Raw genomic sequence first — 21,217 nt, 5'->3', positions numbered from 1 at the left:
CGGGGGTGCTGGTTTCCTTGCCTTTTGGGAGGTCTGAGGTCTTCTGCCAGCGTTCAGTAGTTGTTCTGTAGGAGTTGTTCCACGTGTAGATCTATTTCTGGTGTATCTGTGGGGAGGAAGGTGATCTCCTCATCTTATTCTACTGCCATCTTCCCGGAAGCCTAGATATGGAGGCTGGAAGTCCAAAGTCAAGGTGGAGGCGGGTTTGGTTCTTTCTGAGGCATCTCTTCTTAGCTTGCTGGTGGCCACTTTTGCCCTATGTCCCCATGTGGTCTTTCCTCTGTGTGTGCACGTGCCTGAAGTCTCTCCTGAGGAATTATTTTTAAAGTGATTGCACAGGTGGATTTAACATCCTTCTTCTGTCATTTGAGGATACTTTTGTTGATCTTTAGAGAGTAAAAAAGATGGTCAGTTTTTCTTTTCCATGATGCATGACTTAAAATGTCATGATGTCACCAAATAATGCAAGGTAATTATGGCGATATTCTCAAAATGCTTAACCCTCTGCCTAGTTATTATGTTGCAATCTATTAGCAGAGGGCATAACAGTAGAATAAAAACAGCATCGTCTTTATCCATGATTTGCTGTTTGCTGGCTTTGTGTGCAATAGTTGAAACTGTTCAGGGCTAGGAGTGTCATAAGATTGTATTTTTATCTCCAGGTAATATGGCTGTTCCGTATTATTTTCCATTGATAATATCTGCAGATCTGTTTTTCATCACTCATCACATACTGGTTTGTGTTGTTTTGCTGTATTGATTTAGGTTATTGCTAGCAATGTAGCGTAAACTCTGGTTAAAGATCAGTGCCTAATAACCACATTTGCTGACCCTGGAGCATGTTGGGGGAATGTATGTAGCTCAGTGGGTTTTTTCCTTCACATCAAAGCTGTTAGGGAAATAATCAAGAACTATTTTCACGAATCATGTCTGCTTGTGAATATTGAAATGAGGTAGCCCAGCCTGAGTCCCTTTGGTCTCACATACTTAATTAGAAAAAATTCACACAATGAAACAGTTGGGACTTGATCTTTAGAATGACAATGGATTATAATTAGATTTGAAAGTGTAAATGAATACAAAAGACAAGGTTTTATGAGACAGTTTATACATGATTATGTCTAGAAAAGGCTTATCTAAGTGTTTTAAGAATCTGTGTCATTTTCTTTTGTTTTGTGGCTTATAGATTCTTTTCAAGAACAAATATACTGTTAACATTACTTGAGATCAATATTAGATTTAACTGTTTCAGATGCAAATATTTTTCTTCTAATTCAGAAACTGCAATGCCTACCAGGGCTAACAGGGTGTTTTTCTTTTAAGTAGTGATGTCTATAAAATTTAGGTTTTTTTTAACCTTTACAAAAGTGTCATCCGTGATATGTCTTTTTTTTTTTTGATGAGGATAAACCTCATGGGATTAGGATCCCAATACGTTGCAACAAGAGAGGTTTCCAAGGGAATTGAGTGAAATATAACAAGCTGCCTCTGGGGCTCACTCATAGGTCTCCCTTATGGCTTAAATAATGTGCTTTATTTTGAATTTCTTGCCAGAGGAAATGGGAAGAGACCCTCTAAAAGAGTATCTTGGCTTCTTATAATCTGGATTCTTGGCTTTAACACCCTCAAAGCCATCCTACTGTTATCTTCAGGTCTTATCATTACCCACTTCACAGTTCTTCCGTATCCTTGAATGCGTGGACAGTAGACCAGCAGTCAAACATGTGCTTGTTGCAACATAGACACTTTGTAATACTGTTGAATCAATCAGCCAATAAGAAAACATTTATGGTGGACTTAACAATAAGAATATGACACTATAGAGCCATGACAGTGTGTAAGAAAGGTGCCAAGAATAGACAAGTGAATGTGTCCTGGTGTAGTCTGAGCCTGCTGTGGACAGGAACTCAACTTTTCCAGAGTATAGGAGATTCATTTAAGTGAGGGTAGAAGAAACTAGCAGAGGAAATATATTCAAAAATTACAGAGTTGAAATATTCATCATGTGTTCATAAATTTGAGTAACATGATTTGAACTATGTCTGATTCAATTAATATTAACTACTTAAAAGAACATATTAGGGCTGTCTTAGAGACTCATTTGTAGACAGGAAATGCAGCAGATATGGTTTTACAAACCCATTTTATTATATAGAAAATGGAAGCTTACTAAAGACTTACAAACAGGGCAATGACAGAATCAAAGCTACATATTAGAATATTTATTTCCTGTGATATGTAGTCTTCATTGGATGAGATAATAAATGAAAACCAGAAGATAAGTTAGCAGCTATAGCTTTCATTTAAGTATGAAAAAAAACAAGGTGGACAATGGAAATGGAGAAAACAGAAATACTTAAAAGCCATTGAAATGGAAAAATTAATAGTGACTGAGCAGGATGGTTGAAGATCACAGACAGAATAAAAGCACAATCAAAAGTGAATCAGGAGTTTCTAGCTGGAGTGTTAAAGATATTCATGATCTTAGTTGATAGAAATAAGATAGAAAAGAAAGCCATTTAAGGAGAAAATAATGAGATCAAACTAGGACAAATTGAATTTTAAATGAGTTCAAAATATCTAAGTTTATCTACAGAATGATAGAAGTTGTCTGATTTCCTTCCCTGAGCAAGGAGGCTCAGAGGACTAAGCCAGGACATGACTAGTGAAGGAGTAATACTCACCAGATCTACCCAGGAATCATAGTGCCAGAGCTGGCAGGAAGCTTATCTCTTTCCCAGAGTTATACATGCCTCAAACTAAAGAACACATAGCCTCTAGTGCTGACAGGAAGCTGGAGGCAGATGGCAGGATGGTGCCAAGATTCCTTTGCACAGATAAACAATATGAAGGAGTCCATGAAGAAGTCCTGAGGCAGATACTGGGTTGCCACAGCTGCTTTGATCTGACGCCAGGATGGATCAGGTAGAAAACATGGGATTAGGAGCACAGGAAAAATTGTGGAAGAGGAAACACCTAAATGCAAGCTGAAGCTATGAGAGTAAATAACATGCTCCAAGAGAGAAAGCATAATCAGATAAAACAAAAACTTGGAAATAAATCCTCACGTTATGCCCTTTTGAGGATGGGCCAAGAGCTGAAGTGTGGAAAGAGTGAGAGAAAAGAAAGACTAAGAGCATAGAAGAGCAGTCTCCCAGTGATGTGGTTCAGAAGAAAATCAATGCAGAGGAAGAAAATAAATGGTAAAGGGTTTTTTTTGTTTTGTTTTGTTTTGTTTTCCAGACAGGGCAAGGAGAGTGAAATCAAGCTAAGTGAAGGACCATTGTTCTGTTGATTAGAAACTCATGAGTAACCTTCATGGTAAATTGGCCTCTGCTCTCCTGCAGTTTCCTTACCCTTTGATTTTTCATGTGTCTGAGTTATTTTGGAGTGTAACATTTATATATACATCATTTTTGCTTTTGCTTTTGAGACTATCAGTTTATTATTTACATTTTCTTTGAAGAATTACTTATGTGCCCTCTCCACAGAAATTATTTATGGAATTTAAATTATATTTCTTGGACATGTTTACAACTACTTATATGTATTTCTGTATTTAAGTGTATATATGGTTTATGCCATTCCTTTCATATTCTGACTTATCCATTTTTAAGTTCTTCATTTTGCTGCATCCCTTGGTTTATTCATATGTGTCTTCAATTTTTTAGAAAGATATATACCATGTGAGTTTTTATACATATGAAATTAATTTGCTTATACATAGAACATAAAACTTGACAAACTATTAGAGTCTTGGGTTCAAACTTCTGCCCTTTAAAACCATACATAGGATTTTCCACTATTTTCTGGTTTTTAACACTGTAGAAGTATTAGGCTATATATATTTTTTAATTTTTAGGTTTTTGTTTGTTTGTTTCTGCTTATAAGACTCCCTATTCCAGAACTTAAATGTTTTCACTAGTAAATATTTAGATATCCCTTGCTCTGTATTAATGTGTCTGGTATATGATGGCCCCTTGCAATCTGCAAACTTGTGTACGTAGTTCATCAGCCCAGGAAAGATTTACATGGCTTCAACAGTAAGGGTTTTGGAGTGAGACTGGCTGGTTTCTACTCCTAAAGTTCCTACTGACTGTTCTTGTGGCCCTGGACAATTTGCTTAGTCACTCTGCTCCTTAGTTCTCACATTTGTAAAATGAGAATAAAAATAACATAAATGAAACTTTACACCCTTTGAACAGCAACTCTCCATTCCTCCCTTCCTCCAAGTAACCACAATTCTATTCTTAGCTTTTTTCAGTTTATTTTAAATACCTCGTCTAAATGGAATCATGCAGTTATGTGCCATTCTGTGACTGGCTTATTTCACTTAGCATAATATCCACAAGGTTCATCCATGTTGTCACAAATTGCAGAACTTTATTATTTTTTAAGGCTGCATAATATTCCATTGTATGTATATGACACATTTTCTTTATCTACTCATCCACTGATGGACAGTTAGGTTATTTCCTTATCTTGGCTATTGTGAATAATGGTTCAATAAACATTGTAGGGCAAATACCTCTTTAAGATTCTGATTTCAATCATTTTTAGATATATGCCTAGAAGTGGGAAGTATCCTGTGAACTTCTTGCACAGCAGTATTTTATGAACACATAGCAACGAGAATGGAACATAAGAACCTAATACTTAGTGAAAACAGTGAGAAAAAGAAAATAATACATTATGTAAAGTTAAAAAAAAAACTAGAAAACAAAAATGCACACAATAACATGAACTAGGTTTTCTTACTAAAATGCTGCATAGTTAACAATACCAAAATACCACTCATTCACTCTAAAAAAGATTTATATTTTTATTCATGGATCTTTGAGGCAGCTAGGGATTGGCTGGCCTTGGCTTCGGGCTGAAGGTTGGGTTGGACTCATGTCAATTCCACATGCCTCCTCCTTCAGGAATCCATTACTAAGTAGGTCTGCTCTTCGCACAGTGAAGGACAGGAACACAGGAGAACTTTCCTAACCACATGATCACACGTAAAGCTTCTGGTTGTGTATCACAATTCTTCACATCCCACTGACCAAAGCAAGTCTCATGACCAAGAGCAAAGTCAATGGGGCATGAAGTAGAGGAAAAAGAAGTGGATATTGCTGAACAATGATACCACAACAGTCTAGTTAAAAGACACTCTTTAAATGCATTACAATGGTTTTCTCTGAAGGGAAAAGGAGGTTGAATTGAGGTGTGAGCATGATAGGGGAATGAGAGGTAAATATGCCTAGCAGATCCATTGATAAAAATGCTCCATAAACTATGGATTATATTTAACTTTAATCTCTGTCCCTGTGATCCAAACAAAGTACATATTCCTCAATGTTTATTGCATGTGTGTGCATCCAGTGTTATTTAAGCATAGTGCATTAAGTGTTGAGGATTAAAATTGTCATGAAGCCTTAGAACTGTAAACTTAAAGACATAGAAATTAATCGAAACCAATCAAGTAAATAGAAATGACAAACTGAAAAGCTCTAAGAAATATATCTTTAGAGTGCTGTAAAACCAGACGAGAGAGAGCCTGATTTTGTCTGGATTGTCAAAGAAGGAACGTTCTTGGAGGAAATGACTCAGAGCTGAGGTCTGAAAGATAAGGAGGTGTTTCCAAGGCAAAGTGGCATGGCAGAAAAATTATTCCCTAAAGCGGAAGAAAGAAAAATAGGTTTCAAAAACAAAAGAAAGTAATTTTTTTCAGGAGGCTAGAGAGGTAAACCTGAGTCAGATCCTATGGACTCTGAAGGCATGAAAACAGTGCCAAGATTTCTTATTTCATCATAAGAAAACTGGGAGGGTTTCAAGGCAGAGAAAACAAATAACTAATTACTAACACCAGTTCAGGTTCGTATCTATATTTATGTTCCTTTGGTTTTGCGAGTTGGTTTTTGTGAGGGAAGTTGAATGTGAGCCCACTATTATCTTTATAAATTAAAAAAAACCTTATCTATATAAAGAAATTTTATAAGGATTATATTATTTGTTATTTGATGTCATTAGGTATTTAGTTTAAGTTTACCATTGAAAAACATGTTTCCCAAGAGAGATTGTGGTAAATAATCTTGCAGCAAATATTTCTTAGAATCTTTAATGGCTATGCTAATACCATATCTGCAGAAACTGAATTATGCATAGACATTGCATTAAATCAGTGACATCTGTCATAAGGAATTTGCCTATAAGAGTGTTGACTCACTATGTTGTCAAAACATAGTAATCACTTCAGGGGTTAAAAATCAGGGAAGGAGAGAGAAAAAAAGAAAAGCACAGGATCTTTTCAGTGATTACATGGAGAGTTTGACCTGTAGTTTTTCTTGTTTTATTTTTTTAACATCTTTATTGGAGTATAATCACTTTACAATGTTGTGTTAGTTTCTGCTATATAACAAAGTGAAACAGTTATATGTATACATATATCCCCATATCCCCTCCCTCTTGCGCCTCCCTCCCACCCTCCCTATCCCACCCTTCTAGGTGGTTGCAAAGCACCGAGCTGATCTCCCTATGCTATGTGGCTGCTTCCCATTAGCTATCTATTTTACATTTGGTAGTGTATATATGTCAATGCTACTCTTTCACTTCATCCCAGCTTACCCTTCCCACTCCCTGTGTCCTCAAGTCCATTCTCTTAAGTCTGGGTCTTTATTCCTGTCCTGCCCCAAGGTTCATCAGAACCAATTTTTTTTTTAGATTCCATTTTTTTATATATGTGTTAACATACAATATTTGTTTTTCTCTTTCTAACTTACTTCACTCTGTATGACAGACTCTAGGTCCATCCACCTCACTACAAATAACTCAATTTCTTTCCATTTTTATGGCTAAGTAATATTCCATTGTATATTTATGCCACATCTTCTTTATCCATTCATCTGTCGATGGACACTTAGGTTACTTCCATGTCCAGGCTATTGTAAATAGTGCTGCAGTGAACATTGTGGTACATGTTTCTCTTTGAATTATGTTTTTTTCAGGGTATATGCCCAGTAGTGGGATTGCTGGGTCGTATGGTAGTTCTATTTTTAGTTTTTTAAGGAACCTCTACACTGTCTCCATAGTGGCTGTATCAATTTACATTCCCACTAACAGTGCAAGAAGGTTCCCTTTTCTCTACACCCTCTCCAGCATTTATGGTTTGTAGATTTTTAGATGATGGCCATTCTAACTGATTTGAGGTGATACCTCACTGTAGATTTGATTTGGATTTCTCCAGTGATTAATGATATTGAGCATCCTTTTATGTGCTTGCTGGCAATCTGAATATCTTCTTTGGAGACATGTCTATTTAGGTCTTTCATCCAGTTTTGGATTGGTTTGGTTTTTGATATTGAACTGCATGAGCTGCTTGTATATTTTGGAGATTAACCCTTTGTCAGTTGCTTCACTTGAAGATATTTTCTCCCATTCTGAGGGTTGATTTTTCGTCTTGTTTATGTTTTCCTGTGCTGTGCAAAAGCTTTTAACTTTCATTAGGTCCCATTTGTTTATTTTTATTTCCATTTCCCTAGGAGGTGGGTCAAAAAGGATCATGCTGTGATGTATGTCAAAGAGTGTTCTGCCTATGTTTTCCTCTAAGAGTTTTATAGTGTCTGGTCTTACATTTAGGTCTTTAATCCATTTTGAGTTTATTTTTGTGTATAGTGTTAAGGAGTGTTCTAATTTCATTCTTTTACATGTAGCTGTCCAGTTTTCCCAACACCACTTATTAAAGAGGGTGTCTCTTCTTCATTGTATATTCTTGCCTCCTTTGTCATAGATTAGGTGACCATAGGTGCGTGGGATTATCTCTGGGCTTTCTATCCTGTTCCATTGATCTATATTTCTGTTTCTGTGCTAGTACCATACTGTCTTGATTACTGTAGCTTTGTAGTATAGTCTGAAGTCTGGGAGCCTGATTCCTCCAGCTCCATTTTTCTTTCTTAAGATTGTTTTGGCTAGTCGGGGTCTTTTGTGTTTCCAAATTGTAAAATTTTTGTTCTAGTTCTGTGAAAAATGTCAAACACTTGACAGCTTGATAGGGATTGTATTGAATCTGTAGATTGCTTTTGACCTGTAGTAGTCTCTTTTAAGGATAACTTAGCAGCTGGTGAAGATTCAGTAAGAAGAAAAAAAAAAGGAAAAAACCTTAAGTTATTATGGCTGCAATAAACAGTATAAACCACTTTACAGTAATCCCTTCTGCTAAATCATACTTAGGCAATTTGTGAATTACACTCTTACAAAATAAATCAGATTAGTTGCTTTCAAAGACATTGGCTAAAAGAATTTTGGAAACCACATCAGGGAGAAAAATCTTTGTGTACTTGAAAACAAATTACTTAATGTTTGTGTGTGATGATAATAATAGGTTTAGTATTCCCTGATATAATGTGATTGCCATTATTATGAAGAAAATTATGTGGGTCTGAGTAAGTAATTTCTTGATAATTATGTATTTAAGAAAAATGACTAATTCAACATATCCCCTCATATTAAGGACTTAATTATTTTGGTCCATTATAGTCTCATTGAAATTTCCTGCATTTGCAACTTTAGCACATTTTTCATACAGATCTGCAATTACCTTCTGTAGTAATTAATTACATTCTCACCATCATAAAGTCAAAACATTTTGTGTTGAGCACTCACTGTAAGAATAAAAATAAAAAGTATAAAAATTGAGTAATGAATAAATAATTGAGATCTTAAGGTTTTATTTTTTATATAAATTTACTTTTATTCTGATACATAAATTTTATCAGTCTGTATAAATATGTTACTTTTGATTTTAAAATTATAATGTAAGCAGCAACGTGACACGGTTTTTGTCTATCATGTTTCCATCATCTAGAAAAATTACCTCGTTCAGAGTATCACTATATCACTATATTACTATATATGTATTAAATACATGACTATTCCAGTAGCATTGTCTCATACTAATATTTATTGAGTTTTACACATGTCAAATTTAGTAGATAAAATGGCATCACAAAGTTGAAATCATGCCTTTCACTTTTGAAAACCATACAATATTTAAATAAGTCACATACTACCTCATCATATTTGGAAAGAAGCCTAATACATGAACAAACAAATTAATTAATTCATTTATTAGTATGTGTCATAAATCATATCCTTCCTAAGGGCAATTAGGGTTGGCAGACCTCTCCAGAGTCTCAGAGCTATTGAATAATGTCACTAGTGCCGGCATCTGTGTGTAACTAGGAAAAATGATATTGTACAGCAGTTACTTAACTTCTTTAAACCTCATTTCCATATAAGAATAATAAGACCATTTCACTGGATTAGTACCCAGGTTTAATGGAGAATGAAAGCACTTAGCCGATGCTGGGCACATAGACGTTAGTTAATATCTCCTCCTCATCATCCTTGCTTTCAGGGTGATGGCAAACATGCCTAACTTTGCCTCTGGTTTGGTACAAGACTTATATACTCATCATGTGTAAACCTTAGGATGTCAATGTCTGCACCCATGAAGTAATTCTGGTGTCACCTATGACACTGTAAAATTTGAGAATAAAGTTTTCATAAAAACACCATACTAATAAGGTCTTTACAGTCCCCCAAATAAATATGTACATATTTTAATAAAGTTCTTTTCCCAAATTAGTAAGGTATTTTATTTAAATAGACATCTTTAATTTATTTCACTTCGTAATGATACATATCTACTTTTATCTTTTTTTTCCTCTGACTTCAAAGCTCTTCCTTTATTTATTTGTTGAAAGTGACCTGAATGAAGGAAGCCCTACTTTGTTTTCTTATTAAGGATGTTTTGCGGAAAATAACCAAAGAATGATTGCAACATGTTTTGCAAAGTAAAATATGCTAGTGAAGAACTAAGAGTATTGACCTGCTCCACAGGAATTGTGCACATGATGAACTTTTAGATTCACTAAACCAGTTTCTCTATTGTGTAATTCCTCCTCTGTCACTGGCCTAAATATGCAGTGTCATCTATTATGTATTGTAACCTGTGCAGCTAGTTCTAATCCTACTGCTACTCAGATAAATTATGTTGAAAATTGAAGTCAATAATTTTTTTTTTTTTTTTGGCTACATTGGGGCTTCATTGCTGCACGTGGGCTTTCTCTAGTTGCGGCGAGTGGGGACTGTTCTTCGTTGCGGGAGCTTCTTTTGTTGTGGAGCACGAGCTCTAGGTGCTCAGGCATCAGTAGTTGCAGTACATGGGTTTAGTAGTTGTGGTTCGCAGGCTCAGTAGTTGTGTGGCACGGGCTTACATCCATGGCATGTGGGATCTTCTGGTACCAGGGATCGAACCCATGTCCCCTGCATTGGCAGGTGGAATCTTTTTCCTTTTTTTTTAACATCTGCATCAGAGTATACTTGCATTACAGTGTTGTATTAGTTTCTGCTGTATAAAAAAGTGAATCAGCTATATGCATACATATATCCCTATATTCCCTCCCTCTTGCATCTCCGTCCCACCCTCCTTACCCCACCCCTCTAGGTGGTCACAAAGCACCAAGCTGATCTCCTTGTGCTATGCAGCTGCTTCCCACTAGCTATTTATTTTACATTTGGTAGTGTATAGATGTAAATGCTACTCTTTCATTTTCTCTCAGCTTACCCTTCCCCCTCCTTGTGTCCTCAAGTCCATTCTCTAAGTCTGGGTCTTTATTCCTGTCCTGCCCCAACGTTCTTCAGAACCTTTTTTTTTTTTTTTTTTTAGATTGCATATATATGCATCGGCATATGGTATTTCTTTTTGTCTTTCTGACTTACTTCACTCTGTATGACAGACTCTAGGTCCATCCACCTCACTACAAATAACTCAATTTTGTTTCTTTTTATGGCTGAGTAATATTCCATTGTACATATGTGCCACATCTTCTTTATCCATTCATCTGTTGATGGACACTTAGGTTGCTTCCATGTCCTGGCTATTGTAAATAGTGCTGCAATGAACATTGTGGTACATGACCCTTTTTGAAATATTGTTTTCTCAGGGTATATGCGCAGTAGTGGGATTGCTGGTTCATATGTAAGTTCTGTTTTTAGTTTTTTAAGGAAGCTCCATACTGTTCTCCATAGTGGCTGTACCAATTTACATTTCCACCAACCCAACAGTGCAAGAGGATTCCCTTTTCTCTACACCCTCTCCAGTATTTATGGTTTGTAGATTTTTTGATGATGGCCATTCTTACCGGAGTGAGGTGATACCTCATTGTAGTTTTGATTTGCATTTCTCTAATGATTAGTGATGTTGAGCATCTTTTCATGTGTTTATTGGCAATCTGTATATCTTCTTTGGAGAAATGTCTATTTAGGTCTTCTGCCCATTTTTGGATTGGGTTGTTTTTTTGATATTGAGCTGCATGAGCTGCTTGTATATTTTGGAGATTTATCCTTTGTCAGTTGCTTCGTTTGCAAATATTTTCTCCCATTCTGAGGGTTGTCTTTTTGTCTTGCTTAGGGTTTCCTTTGCTGTGCAAAAGCTTTTAGGGTTCCATTTGTTTATTTTTGTTTTTATTTCCATTCCTCTAGGAGGTGGGTCAAAAAGGATCTTGCTGTGACTTATGACATACAATGTTCTGCCTATGTTTTCCTTTAGGAGTTTTATAGTGTCTAGCCTTATATTTAGGTTTTCAATCCATTTTGAGTTTATTTTTGTATATGGTATTAGGAAGTGTTCTAACTTCATTTTTTTACACATAGCTGTCCGTTTTCCCAGCACCATTTATTGAAGAGGCTGTCTTTTCTCCATTGTATACTCTTGCCTCCTTTATCAAAGATAAGGTGACCATAGGTGAGTGAGTTTATCTCTGGGATTTCTGTCCTGTTCCATTGATCTATATTTTAGTTTTTGGGCCAGTACCATACTATCTTGATTACTGTAGCTTTGTAGTATAGTCTGAAGACAGGGATCCTGATTCCTCCAACTCTGTTTTTCTTTCTCAAGATTGATTTGGCTATTCGGGGTCTTTTGTTTTTCCATACATATTGTGAAATTTTTTTCTAGTTCTGTGAAAAATGCTATTGGTAGTTTGATAGGGATTGTATTGAATCTGTAGATTTCTTTGGATAGTATAGTCATTTGCACAATGTTGATTCTTCCAATCTAAGAACATGGTATTTCTCTCCATCTGTTTGTATCATCCTTAATTTCTTTCATCAGTGTCTTATAGTTTTCTGCATACAGGTCTTTTGTCTCCTTAGGTAGGTTTATTCCTAGGTATTTTATTCTTTTTGTTGCAGTGGTAACTGGGATTGTTTCCTTAATTTCTCATTCATATTTTTCATCATTCGTGTATAGGCATGCAAGAGATTTCTGTGCATTAATGTTGTATCCTCCTACTCTACCAAATTCACTGATTATATCTAGTAGTTTTCAGGTAGCATCTTTAGGATTCTCTATGTAGAGTATCATGTCATCTGCAAACAGTGACAGTTTTACTTCTTCTCTTCCAATTTGGATTCCTTTTATTTCTTTTTCTTTTCCTATTGCTGTGGCTAAAACTTCCAAACTATGTTGAATAATAGTGCTGAGAGGGGACAACCTTGTCTTTTTCCTGATCTTAGTGGAAATAGTTTCAAGTTTTCACCATTGAGAATAATATTGTCTGTGGGTTTGTCATATATGGCCTTATTATAATTAGGTAGGTTCCCTCTATGCCTACTTTCTGGAGAGTTTTTATCATAAATAGGTATTGAATTCTGTCAAAAGCTTTTTCTGCATCTATTGAGATGATCATATGGTTTTTATCCTTCAATTTGTTAATATGGTATATCACATTGATTGATTTGTGTATACTGAAGAATCCTTGCATTCCTGGGATAAACCACACTTGATCATGGTGTATGATCCTTTTAATGTGCTGTTGGATTCTGTTTGCTAGTATTTTGTTTAGATTTTTTATCTCTATGTTCATCAGTGATATTGGCCTGTAGTTTTCTTTTTTGGTAACATCTTTGTCTGGTTTTGGTAACAGGGTAATGGTGGCCTTGTAGAATGAGTTTTGAAGTGTTCCTCCCTCTGCTCTATTTTGGAAGAGTTTGAGAAGGATAGGTGTTACCTTTTCTCTAAATGTTTGATAGAATTGGCCTGTGAGGCCATCTGGTCCTGGGCTTTGTTTGTTGGAAGATTTTTAATCACAGTTTCAATTTCAGTGCTTGTGATTGGTCTGTTTATATTTTCTATTTCTTCCTGGTTCAGTCTTGGAAGGCTGTGCTTTTCTAAGAATTTGTCCATTTCTTCCAGGTTTTCCATTTTATTGGCATATAATTGCTTGTAGTAATCTTTCATGATCCTTTGTATTTCAACAGTGTTAGTTGTTACTTCTCCTTTTTCATTTCTAAGTCTTTTGTTTTGGGTGTTTTCCCTTTTTTGCTTGATGAGTCTGGCTAATGGTTTATCAATTTTGTTTATCTTCTCAAAGAACCAGCTTTTAGTTTTATTATCTTTGCTATTGTTTCCTTCATTTCTTTTTCATTTATTTCTGATCTGATCTTTATGATTTCTTTCCTTCTAACTTTGTGGGTTTTTTTAGTTCTTCTTTCTCTAATTGCTTTAGGTGTAAGGCTAGTTTGTTTATTTGAGATGTTTCTTGTTTCTTGAGGTAGGATTGTATTGCTATAAACTTCCCTCTTAGAACTGCTTTTGCTGAATGCCACAGGTTTTGGGTCATTGTGTTTTCCTTGTCATTTGTTTCTAGGTATTTTTTGATTTCCTCTTTGATTTCCCCATTGAGCTCTTGGTTATTTGGTGGCATATTGTTTAGCCTCCATGTGTTTTTAATTTTTACAGTTTTTTTTCCTCTAATTGTTGTCTAGTCTCATAGTGTTGTGATTGGAAAAGATACTTGATACAATTTCAATTTTCTTAAATTTATGAAGGGTTGCTTTGTGATCCAAGATGTGGTCTATCCTGGAGAATGTTCCATGAGCACTTGAGAAGAAAGTGTATTCTGTTGTTTTTTGATGGAATGTCCTATAAATATCAATTAAGTCCATCTTATTTACTGTGTCATTTAAAGCTTTTGTTTACTTATTTGTTTTCTTTTTGGATGATCTATCCCTTGGTGAAAGTGGGGTGTTAAAGTTCCCTACTATTATTGTGTTACTGTCAATTTCCTCTTTTACAGCTGTTAGCGTTTGCCTTATGTATTGTGGTGCTCCTATGTTGGGTTCATAAATATTTACAATTGCTACATCTTCTTCTTGGATTGATTCCTTGATCATTGTGTAGCATCCTTCTTTGTCTGTTGTAATAGTCTTTATTTTAAAGTATATTTTGTCTGATATGAGAATTGCTACTCCAGCTTTCTTTTGATTTCCATTTGCATGGAATATCTTTTTCCATCCCCTCGCTTTCAGTCTGTATGTGTCCTTACGTCTGAAGTGGGTCTCTTGTAGACAGCACATACACGGGTCTTGTTTTTGTATCCATTCAGCCAGTCTGTGTCTTTTGCTTGGAGCATTTAATCCACTTACATTTAAGGTAATTATCGATATGTATGTTCCTATTACCATTTTCTTAATTGTTTTGTGTTTCTTATTGTAGTTCTTTTCCTTCTTTTGTGTTTCCTGCCTAGAGACGTTCCTTTAGCATTTTTTGTACAGCTGGTTTGGTGGTGCTGAATTCTCTTAACTTTTGCTTTTTGTAAAGTTTTTAATTTCTCTGTCAAATCTGAATGAGCTCCTTGCTGGGTAGCATAATCTTGGTTGTAGGTTTTTCCCTTTCATCACTTTAAATATGTCCTGCCACTACCTTCTGGCTTTCAGAGTTTCTGATGAAAGATCAGCTGTTAATCTTATGGGGATTCCCTTATATGTTATTTGTTGCTTTTCCTTTTCTGCTTTCAATATTTTTTCTTTGTATTTAATTTTTGATAGTTTGATTAATATGTGTCACAGTGTGTTTCTCTTTGGGTTTATCCTGTGTGGTACTCTCTGTGCTTCCTGGACTTGATGCACTATCTCCTTTCCCATGTTAGGGAAGTTTTCGACTATAATCTCTTCAAATATTTTCTCAGACCCTTTCTTTTTCTCTTCTTCTTCTGGGACTCCTATAGTTTGAATGTTGGTGCGTTTAATGTTTTCCCTGACATCTCTGAGACTGTCCTCAATTCTTTTCATTTATTTTTCTTTATTTTGCTCCCTAGCAGTTATTTCCACATTTTTGTATTCCATCTCACTTATCCGTTCTTCTGCCTCAGTTAATCTGTTACTTATTCCTTCTAGAGTATTTTTTAATTTCAGTAGTTGTGTTGTTCATCACTGTTTGTTTGCTCTTTAGTTCTTCTAGAGCCTTGTTAAATGTTTTTTGTATTTTCTCCATTCTGTTTCTGAGATTTTGGAACATCTTTACTATCCTTACTCTGAATTCTTTTTCAGGTAGGTTGCCTATTTCATCTTCATTTATTTGGTCTTGTAAGTTTTTACCTTGCTCCTTCATCTGTAACAAATTTATTTGTCATTTCAATTTTTGTTGTTGTTGGGTGGTGCTGTACTCCTGTTTTACTGGTTGTTTGGCCTGAGACATCCAGCACTGGAATTTTTGGGCATTTGGATAGAGCTGGGTCTTGGACCTCCAGTAGGCCTCACTCCAATTGATATTCCCTGGGGTCTGAGGTTCTCTGTTAGTCCAGCGGTTTGGACTCCGAGCTTCCACCACAGGAGCTCGGGCCCGACCTCTGGCCTGGGAACCACAATCCCGAAAGCCGGTTGCTGGGGGTTCCTCCTGTCCCCTTGAGTATCCGTGGTCCCCCACTGGTCAGCAGACGGATTTTTATCCACTGCACCACCAGGGAAGTCCCTTGAAAAGACATCATAGAGACTTGAGGTGTAGGTTTGCCTCCTCAGTTGTTCGTGGCTGGCCAGTTAGCTGTGCCTTTCCTGTTCTCAGTTTTTCAAGTCAAAGCATCCAGGTAAGATGATAAATGCACAAAATAATCCACCTTGCTACTCTGAAGGGCTGCTCAACCTGCAGGAAGTGCTGGGTGGCTACTTTTATCTTTTTGAGTTTAAGATAAATTGTCCAAAATCTTCACAGATAAATTAAATATTAGTTTGCCATTTTAATACTCAAATTACATGCCAGATTGGACTCCACATGTAACACAATCGCAACAATCTTATAAATCGAATACATTTTAAAGCACATCAGATTTTCATATGTAAGCACCTACACAGTGAAGTATAAAGTCCACTTGATTATAAATCTGAAGGTCTTTGCTCTAGTTCTCAAACCTTTATTTGGTAATGCTCATGTTTTTCCTTTATAGCCAGAAATGTTAGAAGTTTATTATGGTTATCTGTGTACCTTCTGTCTCCCCCATCTGACTGATTATGAGGCCCTAAGTATAAAAGCGCTATCTCTAATTATTGGCCTATGATCATGAGAGATGAATATGAGTAGGTATGGATAAGTATCTATGAACATGTATTGGTGGGTAGTAAACTGAAAATTTGCCAACAATTTAGCCACATTCTGAGGTAAGTAAATTCTTAGAGGTCCTCTAAACCATATAGAAAATTACCTATGTAGCTATGATTCTTGCAATTACCAAACGTATACTCAGAAATCTCAGTCTTATTCAACATTAGTTTAACCCACTATGTAACTCTGATTTTACACTTTGTATAGTATAGTTGGTGTAAGAAAACATCTATATGCTATTAATATAGATCACATGAGGATTAATTTATTAGAAAAATCCAGAGGATTATGTCATTATTTTAAAGGATTGACGTAACAACAGAATGTATTAGATATAATTAGAAAAGTAACATAGACTAGAAGGACAGAGGCTGAGAAGTAGGAGAGAGAGAGTACATAATATTCAGGCAGTCCAGAAAGAAAGGGAAGGACTTTCCTAATGATACATGGTTTTATTTCTCCAAACCTTTTCTCAGGAACCTTTTTGAAAGACTATTTATTCTCCTTCAATCTTCTACTTGTTTGGAACTCTGTTTTCATAAGTTCTATTTTCATCTCTTTTGTGAAAGCTCTTCCCCAACAAAAGTCACTGATGTAATCTTTCTTTCTTCTTTGTTCTTAAAAAATATACATGGAGCCACTGCAAACAGGAACACAGGATATATACATTTTTAGCAGGGGGTTTTAGCAGGGGCGTTCGGGGGTTACACAGGCAGCCATTCCCATCATATCTGTATATGTGATCCCCCCAGAGTTGTTCACCCTGGCAGCCCAGCCCAGGATACACATATACATGAGCACTGCTTGTATTATATGTATTTACTTAACAAATTCTTGTTGATCTCTTAAATAATGCCAAGCCAAAATTAGTATCTTCTCTAATGGAGCTCGCAATCAAGGAACAGAGATAGGCTACAAACCCACAGACAACTAAATATGTAACATAAATTCACATAAGGATACATACTATAAAGAAAATAAAATAAGATTTGACTCAGAGTGGTTTATGGGTGGATATAGGCAAAAGAGGTATCATTTTAGACCTGGATGCCAGAAGGAACTAGCCACATACAAGAGTATTGCAGGAAGAACAAACAGCAGATGGAAAAGTGCTGAGATAGGAGTGAGCTTGGTGTTTTATAAGGCCAATCCGGCTGAATTATTGTTAATGAATATCAGGAAGGAGGTGATATAAGATGAACTCCTCAACTAGGCTGTGAGTTTGCTCATCTGTGTGCTCTTAGGACTCAGCAGTGTCCATTTAATGTGTTGAATGAATAAACAAATAGATGAATGAATGAATCCCACATATAATGAATTAACCTTTGTACTATAAAACATGAGTAAAATGATAAATGTTAGGGGATAAATAATCTATAAAATTTTCAATTGCCAATATTTTATACAATTTATACATCTCTCTTAAAAATATGCCATATATGAAATAAATGTATAATGATTTAGTTCTATAATTCTATTTTTTTAACTGAGTTAAATATTTTTTATCTAATGGCAAACAAAAAAGTCCTTTGGAATTTGTTCTAAATTGTGGTTACTTTCAATTAACCAAATTAAGATTAGTTAACTTATTAACCTTAACTTGATGCCAAGTTAAGGTTTTCAGCACCCCTTGAATGATTAAGCTGCCAGTCATATCATGTTTCTGTTTTGAACATTTCCTTTAGGGAAACATATCCCTCTAAAAGTCAGTGTGTCACTTATTTGAAAATTCAGGGAAAGTATCGAAGAATATTTTGGTGAATGGAAGTTGACATTAAGAAGGATTACTGTGCCAGCACCTCATTAATCTTTTAAAATTATGGTTATCTGAAGTAACGCTTGCTCCAATAATGAGGTCAGCTGGATTTATAGAAATATCTGTCAAAATGAGGAGGCTTCAAAAAAGCTGTCGTGCTATGCTTCTCACATGTCCTCAGTTTCCATAAAAATTTAAAGAAGAAACTCATTGTACTTACCCATCAAAAGACTCCAAGAGGCATAATGATAGGAAACTATTTTTGCCACCACTGCCTGATGAGAATCTTTGCAGACAATTTCATCACTTTACTATTAAATTAATATTTATATCTTGGTTAATTCTATCTTCATTTCTTGCCTTTGTTAATGCCTCTTCATAGTGTCTAGGTAAATAGAGCAAAATTCCAAAATAGCTTAAATAGTCTTTTTTTATGTGATATTACATGTATTATGGGATTACCTACTAATGTGTCATAAATTGTGTTGGATCAAAGTCCATTTTATAGTCTCCTTGTGAAATTTTACATGTCCTGAACAGTGGCAAAATACAGTTTACCACATGAGATTAAAATATCTGTACTAAGAAAGAGATGTGATTTAACCATTGAACTAAGGAATAAAATTAAATGGGTTCCACTAGGTGGATATCAAAGTATTTTTTTCCTTGATGGTGACCTAAAACAATCATGTAATTTGTTTTATTCTCTTGAATCCACAGTTTGAGTACATTTCCTAAACAACTATGGTAGGTTAAAAGGGCATGGAGAAAAGATATAAAAGCAAGAAAAGAATGCCTAGGATGATACAAAAACAATTAGAAATATCTATCCTAATAAAGTGAGGCTCAGGGGTAAAACATTGGTCTTCAAAACTACGAAGCATTTTATTCCCCTGAAAAAAAGAAAACACTATGTTCCATCACTGCCGAGGAAAAAATGAGGTTTGGTTTTAGCAAGTGTTTCAGAGAGGAAGAGCCTTTAGTGTCTGAAAATAGGAAGCTAACTAATGACCTCCCAAGATTTCTTTGGTCCTAAATAAAGACAAATAAATTTTGTTGATCAGAGTGCAGCACCAAGGAGTCATTTGCTCATCATTTATAAATTAAACCACAGACTACTTTTAGTTTAGTATGAACTTTAAGAAAGCAATTTTTGTAAACTACTTTTAGTGTTGCTATTAGATGGATTTTGTGATAATTTGGAAATGCTATAGAAAAGGAGTCTATTGCCACGGTAATAAAAATTTTAAAGACTGACTTTTTTTTTTGTAAAAATATAGCTCTTTTTTCACTATTGATGGTCCAAAATGTCCCTCGTAATACACTTATAAATACATATAGGTAAAGATACAATATAATCTATATATACTATATTATCATAAATTGAAGTAGAAAGTAATGATTAAATATTTCATCTCAATTTTAAGTGTGTTTTTATAGATTAGTTTACTTTAAAAAATACATATGATTAACTAATGTATTCAACTGGAAGAAATATCAACTTATTGGAAATATGTAAGAGTAAAGAAAGATCACTATTTCTAGTACAATTTAAAATAAAAGACCAAATATTTCATAAATTTTTATTATCTAAATGGTAATTTGAATATTTATATGTCATCTCATAATTATCAAAATGTATAATTTATAAGTGGACTAGTTTTTAAAATATAATGAATGAATTTTGTACAGTATAATACTGTGATCATATCTATTAAATTTTTAACATGATCAGATATTAAATAATGTTTAATAAATACTAATGATAAATAATTTTAAGAGATAAAGCTTATGATGATTATTTTTTAAGTTGTGTCATACATCTGGATTGCACATTATTTTCCAGATTAAAGCCATAATAATTTTAATTTTTATGAATTTATAAAAACCATGCATTTGACCTGATTCATATTGTAAATGTCCCAGAGACAATGTTAGGCAAGTTAATTGAAGCTGTTTCCCAAAGCCAGTTACCTTCACCTATTACATAGCTTAATTATTTAACTGTAAAAGCAAGATTATCTTTTTAAAGACTTTGGAAAGAAAATTAGGAAGGGAGGGAAGGAAACAGGGAGGAAGAGGGAGAGGAAGGGGAAAATAGAGGGAGGAAGAGGAGGAGGGTGGGAGAAGAGAGGGAGGGTGGGAGGGAAAGAAAGAGGAAAAAACTTTTGAATATATTCAAAAGAACATCTAAATCAAGGTATTTAGTTGTATCGTGTTATATGAAATAAAATGTGGTGCCTTGATAACAAGGGTGATGGAAGAAACAATTAAAATGTCTTTTGCGGGCTAACAATGTCATCTCAGGGCCACTTTTTTTATGTGCTAGCAATCTGTAGAATAACAAATCAGAATGAAAAGTTTACTGATATAGCTAAATATAATGTGCATGTTCTTATACATATAATCTTATCTGTAGCGATCCTCCAGGAAGATTATAGGATGTTCTGGATAGCAAAGTGTTGTAGGCATCTACAAGATAACACTCCGCAACACCAAAACATTTTTCTCTTTTATCAGTTAAAGGTATAATTCCAAATGTATCATTAATACCTTGGCATTATTAAAGACAACATGCTAAGTGTAACTGACATATTCTAAGTTTCTTTAAGTTTCTTGATAACTGATTCATGATAGTCATAAAAATTTTAATACTGTACTACAGACTGAATGGGTATTGATGCCAGCAGAAACTGAAAATTTGTTCTTGAAATGGTTTTTGCTATAGTTTTGCTCTAGTGACAAAAGAGCCAAAAATATAAATTTAGGATTTATGAACAAATAAGAGGTATTTAAAGGCATGGAACTTGAGCAGAGGTAGAAAAGACAAAAGTGCCTGTGACAGAGCCTTGGGAAATTCCAAGAAGATTGGGAACAAGCAGTCTGACCCGGAACCTCTAGATAGGAATAAGGAAAGGCAAAAAAGTGAAAAGAGTTACATAAAGTATTCAAGGAGGTAGTGATAAACTGAGGTGTCATGAATGAAAGGACTGGACTTACAGATAATCATTAGGGAATTATAGAAGTCCTGAAGGCTAACA

At 35.0% G+C, this 21,217-nt stretch overlaps 1 protein-coding gene across 1 annotated transcript in view; it reads left to right on the top strand.

The window, feature by feature from the left end:
* The window catches only part of PCDH15 (protocadherin related 15), a 689,667-nt gene that overhangs the window by 541,424 nt on the left and 127,026 nt on the right, over positions 1-21,217 (top strand). The gene's annotated exons all lie outside the window — the stretch shown is intronic.

This window comes from Neophocaena asiaeorientalis, unplaced genomic scaffold, assembly GCF_003031525.2.
Source record: "Neophocaena asiaeorientalis asiaeorientalis breed wild unplaced genomic scaffold, Neophocaena_asiaeorientalis_V1.1 scaffold131, whole genome shotgun sequence".
Taxonomy (NCBI): domain Eukaryota; kingdom Metazoa; phylum Chordata; class Mammalia; order Artiodactyla; family Phocoenidae; genus Neophocaena; species Neophocaena asiaeorientalis.
The sequence above is the reverse complement of the archived record's forward strand: the minus strand, read 5'-3'. Positions and strand labels throughout refer to the sequence as shown.